The 12424-nt window shown below is 56.0% G+C and overlaps 2 non-coding genes across 2 annotated transcripts; one reads left to right on the forward strand and one right to left on the reverse strand.

Annotated features, from left to right (window-relative positions):
- Positions 1 to 2548: 2548 nt before the first annotated feature.
- TRNAS-UGA lies at positions 2549 to 2630 on the reverse strand. The gene has a single exon. It is a non-coding gene; the product is annotated as a tRNA-Ser (tRNA).
- Positions 2631 to 5508: 2878 nt separating this feature from the next.
- Positions 5509 to 5580, forward strand: TRNAQ-UUG. The gene has a single exon. It is a non-coding gene; the product is annotated as a tRNA-Gln (tRNA).
- Positions 5581 to 12424: the final 6844 nt, after the last annotated feature.

The raw sequence follows: 12424 nt of genomic DNA on the forward strand, positions 1-12424 counted from the left end.
ATTTTGTCCCTTAGAACCACTGGGGATATTAGGGTTTGTCCTTTTTGTTTCATCTTTTCCTCCATCCATCCCTCCCTCCTTTCTCTTCGTCTCTTGCTCCTTTCACCTGTTCTCCTCCCAACACCAGGAGCGAGGTGTGTGTGTGTGTGTGTGTTGCAGGGTAGTGCTCGGCAGCTCCCACTGTGGGAGGTCCACCCAAAAATGTGGGGCTGAAATAGTGCTCGGGCAGTGATCCCACCAGTGACCTGGGCCATCCTTTGGGCTCTCTGGTGAGAACCCTCAGCCTCCTGTCCTCTGTCTCTACCCTGATTGGCTGAGCAGGGGGTTATTGACAGGGAGGAGACTCAGGTCCTTGTTGTTCTCTTTTAAGACCAAGGAAATAAGTCAGAACCAGTTCTATCTTTGATGAATTTTGCTGCTTCTCTGCATTAATTGTCTCTGAGCAGTTCATGATTCTCTCTAACATTGCAGTTCTCCTCAAATACTTGCTGAATAATTACTGTGCACTGTTGTTGGTGTGGAGCTCATCTGAGAGCTCTTTATTCAGGTCATTCAATGGATGAAATTCAAGATCTGATGGTTAGTTTGAAAATCAGGGCTCTTGGATCCTATTCCCAACTCTGCCACTGACTGGCTGTGTGACCTAAGACAAGTCAATTCTCCTTTCTTAGCCTTAGCTTCTCCCTCTTTCAAGGAAGGATAATAATGTTCCGCTCCTACCTATCTAAACACACTCACCCTTCCCCAACACACACACTGTCTCTCCCCACACACAGTCTCCGCACTGCAGTTGAAAAACAGCTGGCAATCTAGTAGGATGCCCATGGAACATTACACCATGGGACCAGCTCATGCTGCTGTCTCTGTGCATCGGTGACCCTCATGGGGCCGGCTCGAGTAAGGGACTGTTAACCCCTTACTAAAAGTTAGTGGGGGGTTTGGTTGGCTAGTTCCCAGCACCAATAGAAGGAAGAAGGGCCAATGGGAAATCAGGCCCCTGAGACTGACAGTCCCCAGGGGCAATGGGGAGAGGACAAAGCTCCAAGTTAGCCGCACTGACAGGCCAGGCAGTGTAATGAGGGAGTCACCGGGCCAGGGGGTCCCATCCTCTGTGGGAGCTGGAACTGCCTGGGTCAGAGTGGGGCAGAGCTAAGGAGAGAGCAGGAGCCCGAGAAGAGCCGGGGAGCAGAGCTGTGCAGGTGTAGTGCCAGAAACTGCTCCCTGTAGGACTTTGCTACCTGCAGCAGTTACTGACACCTGAGGTTGTTCTTATTTGCTGACTTGTCCTAATTGGCTCAAACTTGACAGTGGTGGGAGATGGAAGCATAAAGGCTTCATCCTCCAAACGACCCTGCCTGGTGTACATCTGTATCTATTACCTCTTAATACCGGATTGTAAAAAATAGAGTGAGGTCATTTAAACATCATTTATTTTGCAGCTTCATTTACTGTGCTAACAATGTAGCATCCTGACACTGATACTTCTGCCCATGTGACCTGTGGGTTGGATTCATTTTAGTGGGACGCGGGACATGTGCAGGATAATTTAAACTCTTAATTTCATGATGGTTTCCCTGCAATATACTTCTCTGCTGGTGCGATTTCTGACCATTGCACGTCTATTATATTTATTACAATAGCACAAGTAAGTCACACAAGTGACATAGTCTAGGGGCTTGGCTACACTTGCAAGTTTGAGCGCATTAAAGCAGCCCCAGGCACCCTAACTCCTGAGGTGTCCACACTGGCAAGGCACATGGAGCACCTGGGCTCTGCAGCTGGAGCGCTCCTGGTAATCCACCTCCATGAGAAGCATAAAGCTCGCTGAGCCCTGCTGAAACGCCCTGGCATCAGTGTGTGTGCGGATCTCCCTCAGTCTCCCGAACAATGCTGGTCAGTTTTATTGTCACTGTGATAGTCGGTGCTTCCTTCAGGGCCGGCCCTAGAGGGGTCTGTGACAAATCCCCCCTTTCCTCCCCAGGCCCTGCCCCCACTCCACCCCTTCCCCCAAGCCCCCGCCCCTGTCCCACCTCTTCACGCCCTGCACCTTCCTGCCCCATTCCTCTCCCTCCCCCACCTCTTCCCGTCCCTGCTCCTCCCCCTCCATGCCCAGTGCCTCCTGCACCCCACTGAACAGCTGATCACTGGCAGGTGGGAGGTGCTGAAGGGGAAGAGGAGGAGCTTGTCAGCAAGGCCTGTAGTGGGCGGGGGGAGCTGGCTGCCAGTGGGCGCTGAACACCTATTTTTGCTCTGTTGGGTCTGCAGCCCCGTAGCTCCCATGGAGTCGCTGACTCAGCTACTTTCACCCTCTAGGGAGAGGAGCAGAACCAGGGCTATGGCTGATCTATGGGGCACCAGGTGAGTGGCAGAGGCTTCAGGTGCTGAGAGTTTGCCTGACCCCTCAGGGACACAGTGTGAGGTGATGTCCCAGGGATCTCTATGAAAGGAGCAGAACAGGATTTACTTGGGGTGGGGAGAGAATTGAGAGTGTCTCAGGGGGTTGTACAGAGGTATTGCCCTGGTGAGAGACTGGCTAAAACACAGGCCTCGCTGTGAGCAGGATTCGAACCTGCGTAGGGGAACCCTATTGGATTTCAACTCCAATACCTTAACCACTCGGCCATCACAGCTGTGAGCACAGTAATGCTTCTAACGCCAGAGAAACTGGTAAAGAATCCCAATGCCCAGGCATGAAGTCATCTGAACTACAGAATTCCCACAGCAAACCTGGCTCCCAAAGCACAGGGGGGATTTGGGGTTCATTCTCTTTGCTTAGCCATGTGCAATCACACAGCAGGATGCGGCTGGTGGGACAGGGATACTGAATGCTCAAGGGTCAGACCCAGGAAGGTTGAAGCTGCATAAGCTTCTTGCCCTGCAGCCAGCCTGCTCAGAGAAAGGAAACTCCCGCAGAATCCGGACTGGCTGTGTGTAGCGCACTTCCACAGCATTGCCCAGCGCCCCAGCGACAAGCCAGAGCTGTGGTCTGGGAGTGAGAGGCACAGGCAGAGCGCTGACTGGAAGCTCAGGGCTGGGACAGCAGGGGCTGCGGGCTGGGAATCAGGGGCACCGACAGAGCATTTAATTGAACCAATTTAAATCTCAGGTTTGTTCATTCCTGGGACTGGACCCGGCTACGACTCTCGGGCATCACTGAAGTGTTCTTGAAATCAGGTTCCAGCTTTGTCCGGTCCCCTCCTTTTCTGAGCTGGACTGCAGCCCCTGACGCAGCCGCCGGCCCGCCGGGGAGAGCTGGGCCCAGTAGAGGACCCGGCGGGGACTGGGCGGCACTTGGTCAAGGGCCCCTGGTGAGGCTGGCAGCCGGGATCTCAGCACCGAAGAGCCTGGGCTGGCCAGGGGAGTGCACCAGGCAGGGGGAGAGGCCAGACTGGAGGGCTGGAGCCGCGTGAGCAGGTATGGGAGCAAAGCATTGTGGGAGAGGAAGCAGGAGTAATCCAGTGTATTTTCCTATTTAGTTTGGATCAACGGCAGAGTAACTATACCTGGCATTTGAGGCCTGAGAGCTTCACCCTCGCCTGAAAAGTACTCACCATTAAGGGGTCTGGGTTCCAACCGCCAAAACCTTGTGGGAGGTAGGAAAGTGAGGAACTGAGGCAGGAACGGGGTGAAGTCAAGCTGAGCAAGTCAGGCAAAAGCGAGTCTTGTCTTCATGGGCCGCTAACAATGACATCCTTTTTGGGTGCAACTGCTGCAAAAACCTCCCGGACAGAGAAGCAACAGGCCAAAATACTCCCAAACAGCTACCAAAGTAGCTCAGTTGGGAGCGTGTTAGACTGAAGATCTAAAAGTTCCTAGTTCAATCCCAGGCTTCAGTTGAGCGTTCATCCCTGTTTGTGCAGTGATGGCTCATTTTCTGGAAGCACAGCAGACCCTGCACTCAAGGTGAGTCCCTGAGCTTGGACTCTGCAGTAGGAAAAGATACTGTGAAGCTGCTGGCCTGACCTTTAACAGTGAGGGACAGGAGCTGTCTCTCCTACATGAGTTATTGGTGGACCCAATATGGCAGGAAGAGAGTGAGGCAGGGTGGCCCTCAGGAATGGTGAGAGAGGGGGTGCTGGGCAGTGACAGGCAGGAATAGGTGATGAAAACTCTACTGTGCAGCTGAGCAAGGGCAGTGCCCTGGAAGGGACATCTGTGAAAATGGCTGTGTGGATGGTGGCAGGGATTTGGGGGCCCAGGAGGAGGAACTTGATGTTCAGTGCCTTGGAGCAGCTGGACTTGGACATGGTGGGTGTTCAGGAAATGCACATTAACAACTCTAGGGTAGCTTGATGGGCAGAAGGTGATTGGTGGAAGGGCCCATCTCTCTGGTCCTCCAGACCAGTGAAGAATGATGGGGTTGGAGTCTTGTTCTTCACATTCGCGGTGCGAGTACAGAAGGTGGTGGAGCTCCGACCAGGGAGGGCATTACTGGTGGGCTTTGTGCTCCATGGCACTGGTTACTGCTATATTAGTGTGTATGGTTCCCAGTTAAGGCATGAAAGGAAAGTTCTATGGAAGGAACTGGCTCCCTTCCTCTGGACCGCACAGTGTTTGGTGTCGGGGCGGGATTTCAATTGTTGCACCGACCTGAGGACCGCTGGTCCTGTTTTCTCGACTGTCAGAGGAAACTCTTCTATGATGAGCACTACCTGGCACAGGTCTGTAGCAAGGTTGGCTTAGAGGACGTGTTTCTCCACAGTGGAACCAGTGGAGGGCGGGCGGTAGCCTCCTATTCCTCTGACCCGAGCTTACACCAGCCGCAGAGGGGATACACCTTTCTGTGGGGACAGGCCAGGAGTCGCACTGACCGGATTTACATGAAGGAGAGCACATCAACAACCCAGTGCAGGGTGGTGCCAATGGACAGTTCGGATCACGCAGCTCTCACCGTGTGCTCAATGTGGGCAATTCCCTGACCCAGGGCAGAGGACATTGGAAGCTGAACATTCAGAGCTTGCAAGATAAAGGAGCAGGGGGGCGAGGCCTGGAGGTGTTGGCAGAACAGGAAAGCATCAGAGGGTTCTATGCCAACCAGGGGGATTGGTGGGAGTCGGTGAGGGAGGAGTTGGCAGCTTTGTTCCGGCGGTCGGGCAAACACCACAACATTAAAGAAACCAACGGTGCCAAGTCCTGCAGCGTCCCCTGTGGGATTTCCACAAGAGCATCCAGGCAGGGGAGCCGGTCAGTGTGTGACTGTACGACCGGATCAAGCGACAGCTGCCCGAGTTCCAGGAGATGAGGCTGCAGCTGGCCGATATGATCGGGAGCATCGAGTGAAGGGAGGGGCGGCCTCCCCTGACATTTTTGCAGCCTGCAGGGAATAGAGACAAAGCAGGGGGATGCGGGGACTCAGGGCAGGACCCGCGGATCTGGTAGTGCAGGACCACAGTCGCTGGAGGAGGAGAGAGAGTCCTGTGAGAGGAAGCCGCTGGTGGGAAGCAATAAGTGCAGAGTGCAAATCAGCCAGCCAAGAGTCACAGGAGTCTAGAAAAGGAAAATGCTGCAGGTCCCATGGTGTAATGGGCAGCACTCAGGACTTTGAATCCTGGAATCTGAGTTCAAATCTCAGTGGGACCTTGTGGAGATACTTTGGTTTGCTGCAAAGCCCTGGAGCTCAATGTGTTTGGCTACCTTCTCTCAGGGTGAACTAGAGTGAGGTTTTTCCCTTCTTGCTGGGTGATTGATGCCCACTGGAGATAGGTCTTTGGTCTGGCTGGTTCAATGGGCTGGCGGCTATAGGTTGGGGTCCTAGAACTTAACAGTCTGGCTAGAGATTCCTGTGGATTGATCATATGGTTGTTTCTCGCTGCTTCACCTGATGTCCACAACTTTGGTCCCTGCAGCTGCCACACTCTTCCTCTTGTGCACATGGCATTCAAAAGAAGGAGTGTCAGGGCCAGGCTTCATAGTCAGGGCTAGGCAGGAGGGAGGCAGAGTCCCAGGCTGGAGCCCAACACACCTCTTGTCCTCTGGGCACCTAGAGCAGAGGCGGCTGGTGCTGACAGCTCCAAGGGAAGGCTTAAAAGCCACAGAGCAACCGAGGGCAGGGCAAGAGGAGGGGAGAACCATGCCTATGCGTGGCCAGCAGACAGCCACAAAGACACCGGCCAGCCTGCTCCCTGCTCCCTGCCATGCAGAACCCCCACTGAAGGCCACCCACAGACCAGCATTCGTTCTGCAGCCGGTATCACAAGGTGGTTGGAAAGCATCATAAAGAGGGGCCAGCCCCCTGGGTGGGGCCTCTGACCGTTCCCACTCAGGAGGCTCCTTTTGGTGGTGGGGCAGGAGATATTTCCCCCAAGAGGCTTTTTCCCAGCTGCTGAGAAGCACAGAAGTACCCGGTGTTTGCTCTTGTGGTGAAAGGGTTAATACGTTTCAGCGGCCTGGTTAGCTCAGCTGGCAGCACCTCTGGCTCTTACTCTGAAGGCTGAAGTTACAATTCCCTGTTTCAGTGCTTGGGGCTCCTCTTCAACAATACAACACACAATCTGCCTAAGCCCCTACCCAGTAACCTGGGGAAACTAACCCTGGCCACTGGGTGCCTCTAAGAGGTGATACTTTCCCCACTCACATGCACTGAGTGTAGAAAAGAAACTTTAATAAAAAGGAGGAAAATCACCGTGTATTAACTTGGGAAAACACCACAATGAGGATTCATAACACAATACTATGAGCAAAACACCCCCCCACAGTGCGCTGGGCAGTGGCCTTTTGCCTCGGGCTCTTAAATCCAGACACCAGAAGCTCTGTGGATGTGCCCCTCCCTTCACTGCACCTCACCCACAGCTGCTGCCCTGGGTCAGTGAAAACCCAGAGTTCACCTCTCACCTCCGGGGGGGAAAGCCCCTTTCTCCCTCCGCTGTCTGGCCACATTGCCGGCCACTTGCCGTTCCCCCCTGTCACCGCTCTGCTGGCCACCCTCTCTGCTCTGGGACGTCATGTGGTCCCACCAGGAGCGGAACAGGCTCCCTAAAAGTAGCAGCCACCAGAGCCCAAACAGTAGCCCCACCCGTTCCACTCGAGGCCACGCCCCTGCCCCCCCTTCTCCCCAAGGCCCCGCTCCTACACTGCCTCTTCCCCCAAGACCCCTCCTGCCGCTCGCTGCTCTCCGTCCCTCCCCCCCTCACTCGCCCTTACGGTCATTACAAAGTGGCAAGGCAGAGCCCTCCCATGTTTAAAAGCCCTGGGGTGTTGTTCCCCCCTGTTCAGGCACCCCTGGGGCCCTGCACTTCACACAGCTCTCCCTGATTTCAGCTGTTAGTGAGGGAGCCTCACTGCTAGCGCAGACTGGGCAGTTTCTTGCATGAGAGACACTGTCCCAAAGCAGGACTAATGCTTAGAGCTGGATATCAGTGATTTCAGATCTGTTGGTCTGCAGCAAGACTCTCCATTGAGTCTTAACCAGCTCTGTTATTACAGAGGGAAGAACAAAAGGGTCAAATGGTGCCTGGAAGCCTTAAAAAGGATCCACCCCACCAAGTACAACACTTGTCGCTACCTGCTCTCAACCCCACTGAGAATGTTTTGGGGTCACTCCTTGCCTGTATCAACCTATGGGACTGGGAGAATCACAGCTAACCAGCGGTGCAATTGGTTCACGCACAGTACTTATAGGGCAGTGCTGAGAGGAGCTATGTTGAAGCTATGAGTTCAAACCTCACCTGGAGCACTGGTTTTCATTAGCCAAATGGCTTCACTCCCTCATTTGGCCCTGTGGATGGTAGAATTCCAGCCCAGGGGACCCTGAGGAGGGGAGGAGTCAAAAATGCCCCCTTCACTTATTACCTCCTCTCCAGAGCTCAGGTCAGAATCTACAATCCTTTCTCCCTGCCAGCCCCTGTGCCAGGATCCCTCAAGCAGAGCCTGGAGTCCTGCCCATCCCTGAGCCTGGAGGGAGAGGAGCAAGGAGCCATTGTTAGAGGGCTTTCCCTTCCCCCGCCCACTTCCCTGGCTCTTGTCACGCAGGCAGCAAGCAGCAAAAGACCAGAAGTCGGAAGCGCAGACAAAGGGATGTTTACTGGGGTTAGTTTCCAAGCAAGCAGATTCCGAAGCCCTTCACACCAGTCGGGCTTATCTCTATACACCGACAGAGTCTGTTCCCCAGTGTCCCCCTTCCCAGCTCTGACACCGCAGTTCTTAAAGTCTAGGCCTGTGCAGGCAGCCTGAATATCTCTATTCTAACAGCCATCGGTCCCTGTGGGAAAATGATCTATTCAGGGTTGTCCCTAGACATTTTGGTGCCCTATAGGGCACCCCCATCCCCCAGCCCGAGCTGGCAGAGCGGAGCGGGCTGGGGCCAGGTCACTCCACTTCCCGCCGCCCGGTAATTGCAGGGCAGGCCTGACCCCACACTCATGGGGCGTCGGGAAGTGGAGTGATCCGGCCCCAGCCTGCTGCACTCTGCTCCCAGCCTTGGCACTTGGGGGGTGGGGGGGAAAACACCCCCCAGCACTCACCAGCGGCGCGGCTGGGAGCTGGTGGAGCAGAGCAGGCTGGGGCCAGGCCATTCCACTTCCCACCGCCCAGTGAGTGCCGGGTGCGCCTGATCCCTCCTGCCGTCCACCGGGATGTAGCTCAGGGGAAGGGGTGGAGTGGGGGGGGAGGGGAGGGATGGGGTGGAGCAGGGGTGGGGGCAGACAAGTGGGGTGGGGCTTTGAGGAAGAGATGGTGGAGCAGGGGCAGGGGCAGCTTTCCTGGCCGGCTCAGCCAGCCGGGGGATCAGGCTGGCCGCTGGAGCAGTACGCAGCTGCGTAGGGCACCAGGAAATTTGGGGCAATTTGGTGCCTCAGATTTCCTGGCACCCTACACAGCTGCGTAGTTTGCGTCTGGGTAAGGACGGCCCTGTATCTATGTAGCTCACTGAGGGGTTGGTGGGCTGAGCTTCCCCCCTGCTGGAGCTTTCCAGGGATGAGATTTTGATGAATTGCAACAAGAAGAAAATCTCCCCTGTTCCTGTTTGTCACCTTGGCCCCTTCTTGTGCCCCCCTCAGCCTCTGTTCTTTCTGCCAGGGGCGATGCAGAGCCAAGCCCCCATCTGCCTGAGTCACAGAGTCTGTGGCCACCTCTGAACTATTGCCACTGGAGAGTGTGGTTCCCACTTCTCCCCCAGAGGGGCTGCAACAGCAGCTCCCCAGCTGGGTCTGGGGGTGTCAGAGGTCCAGGCTATAGGGTGCAGGGGATCCAGGGCCTGTGAGTCCCCTGCCTGAGGGGAGACCAATGCATGTGGTGGCCATAAGCACCACAGGGTTTAACCCCGTCTGCTCCCTTCCCCCCGGCTCTGATTTCGGTGACACTGAAGTCCCCCTGTGGCTGGGGAGAGGGATTTGTGGGCCCAGCACAGTGCAGTGGGCTTCCAAGACAGCCTGTAATTCAGCAAGCGCTTTGCAGCTGGGCCTTGGGCTGGGGGTGATTTTCTCTCCTCACAGCGGATGGGGGATGCGCTAGGACCAGCTCCTGGCTCTGTTTTTGGGAGCTGGTTTCCCGTGAGGACACACCAGACATCACTGCTCTCTGCCTAGGGGAGAACCACCTGGGAATGTGCTCCTGGCCCAACCGATCTGGAAGGTTAAACGGGATAGTGGCCAACACAGCAATGTGGGGCTAGGTCCCTGAGAAAACAAAGGGGGTGGGGTGAGAGCAGAGACGAGAACCTGAGATGGGGGAGGAGACAGGGTCTCGAGGGAGGGAACAGCTGGAGAGAACCAAGGAGCGCAGTGGACAAGTCTGCCATGTGAATACTAGTGGTCACAGGTGTTCTGCAGAAAACCCACAGCCAGCTGGTCCCGTGGGGTGATGGTCGGCCCTCGGGCCTCTGACTCTCACAGTCCCAGTTCAGAGCTTGGCAGGACCTGCTGGAGCTGCGTCGTATTGGTACGAAGCCCCAGAGGCCCTACTGCTCAGCATCCCAATTGCACAAAAGTCTCTCTTTTCCCTCCTGCTTGGTTACTAATGCCCACTCAAGGGAGATCTTTGGTCCAGATGGCCCCATGCTATTGAACCTGAGAGTCCAGCTAGAGATGCCTTCCCTCCTTTGGGCTGTCTCATAGCTGCATTCCTGGCTGCCTCAGCTGATGACCACAGGCTCTTCGGCACCCCAGCCCCTAGCCCAGGGCAGGTGGAGGGTTTGGAGCTCCCCATAGTGGCTGGGGCTCCCTAGGTGGCTTTTACCATGGCCCGACTTCAGCGTCTGTCCTGGCTTGGGGGCAGGGCCTCCAGGGGAGGAGGAGAGTTGGGGCCATGGAGAAGGGCAGGGCCTCGGGGCTCCCCGACTTCTACCGAAGTTCCGGTGCTTTTGCTCAGGAGCAGAGGCTGCATCATTGTTTAAATCTAAACCAACACCAGATGAGGATGGAGACATTCCCCAGGGATCTCAGTCCGAACCTGCAGCCCTCAGCTGTTGCTGCTGGAGGGCGTGAAGCCCTTTCACTCGTATTGCCTAGTGTCCCTAGCTCTGAGGCCTTTCTCTCTCCTCGTCCTGAGGGACCTTCCACTCCATTCCCAAGCCACCTCCTAATTATCCAGGGGCTCTTCTCCCAGAAGGGGATCACTCGGGGGCTAGATCCCTCTTTGCCTTTTCTCTGTGTCTAGCACAGTTCGAGGTGCCCGTGGGTGGGGTGTTTGATCACAATGACCCTACGTGGAGCTGCCATTCAGCTTCCCTCATTTGGTCTCATCTTTCACTGAATCCAACATTTTTTCAATCCCTCATCACCATCCTCCCAAGCACATTTCAATTGCCTCCACATCCCTTAACCAGGCAGTGTCCTTGTAGTGTGGGCTGTCTCCATAGGCCCTTTCTCAATCTTTCTCACCCTCTTGTCTTGAGTCTCCTGTGTCTCTGCTTTCTAAGCACAGACTAACTCTGGCTGTTCAGAGGAGGGGAGGACCATGCCTATGTGCGGCCAGCAGACAGCGACAAAGACCCCTAGCCAGCCTGCTCCCTGCCATGCCAAACCCCCACTGAAGGCCACCCACAGACCAGCATGTGGGGCAGCTGCTGTCGCTCTGTGGCCAGCATCAAAAGACGGTAGGAAAGCAGGGCCACCCCCCCGGTGGGGCCTCTTACCGTTCCCACTCCAGGTGCTCACTTTGGCAGTGGGGCAGGAGATTTATCCCCAAGAGGCTTTTCCCAGCTGGCGAGAAGCGGCGAAACACCCAGGCTCCCAAGGTGCTATGTAGCAACCCCCCTCCAGCACAGGGACAGGTGCACACTTGGAAGAGGGAAACTGCTCCACACTCTAGCCTGGGCAGCCGCCCATTTTCTTTGGCAAGTCAGGAAGGTTAAAGGCGAGACTGGAAGCACCTGGGGCTCATGCCCCAGCCTTTGTGACACCCAACCCCCAACTCCTTCCTGGGGCTCTAGCTGAAGCCAGAGCACTGGCCTGAGCGGCCAAGAAGAGGTTCCAGCCCTGAAGGGAGCAGGACGTTCAGCCCAAAGGTAAAACTGCACCAGCACAACCACGAAGGGACTCGAACCCTCAACCGCCTGATCCGAAGTCAGACGCTTTATCCATTAGACCACGTGGTCACACAAGAAAAAAAAATCTCTCCAAGAACTTCTTTAGAGAAGACGGACACTGTGTTTCTCAGACTCGGGTCATCTACTGAGGGGGCCTGAGACTCTCTGGGCACAAGAAGTCGAGTTCCCAGCAAGATGTGAGATTTAATTCTCTGGAGCCAGGTGCAGGGCTTTGGCAGGGAGGCTCAGGCATGGGGGACTGGGGTGCAGCGGATGGACCGGCTGTCTAGGTGTGGAGATTAAGTCACATGAGGCACAGAAGGGAGGAGAAGGAGGAATCCTGCTGATGGTCAGTGGCTGTGCAGAAAAAAGGGTGTTGATTCCCCCATCCTAAATGGGCTGGTTGGCTTGACCCTTCTCCCCTCTGCAGAGCATGGCGGGGGCTGCAGCTCACCCCCTGTGGGGCAGGAGGGAACAGGTGCAGGGCGCTGGGCTCCGATGCACCTGGAAGGCAGCTCCAGTGGGGTGGGGCAGGGCGTGTGGTGTCCATTCTGCGTTGCCTGGTGCTGGGCCATTGCACAATCCCCAGCCACGCCGCACAGCGCACCTCGAGAGGCGGTGGGGGGCCAAGCAGATGATCCAGCACGAGGGGGAGAGGATGTGTGGTTGGGGGGAGGAAAAGCCTTGGGCTGCTCTGGGGGAATGCAGAGCAGGGGTGACACCCCAGAAACCTGCAGAAAAGGGATGGACAGGTGGGCTGGGTGGATAGAAGAGGCAGCGAGCCTAAAAGGGGAGTGGAGTCTAGTGGTCAGAGCAGGGAGGGGGCTGGGCGCCAGGACCTCTGGGTTCTATCCCTGGCTCTGGGAGCAGAGGTTGGGGGTCTAGAGGTGAGAGCAGGGGGACTGAGAGCCAGGACTCCTGGGTTCCATAGTGGTGGGTGTTTTTTCCTGTGTCTCCCTCCCT

Source organism: Mauremys mutica, unplaced genomic scaffold (assembly GCF_020497125.1).
Source record: "Mauremys mutica isolate MM-2020 ecotype Southern unplaced genomic scaffold, ASM2049712v1 Super-Scaffold_100186, whole genome shotgun sequence".
Lineage (NCBI taxonomy): Eukaryota > Metazoa > Chordata > Testudines > Geoemydidae > Mauremys > Mauremys mutica.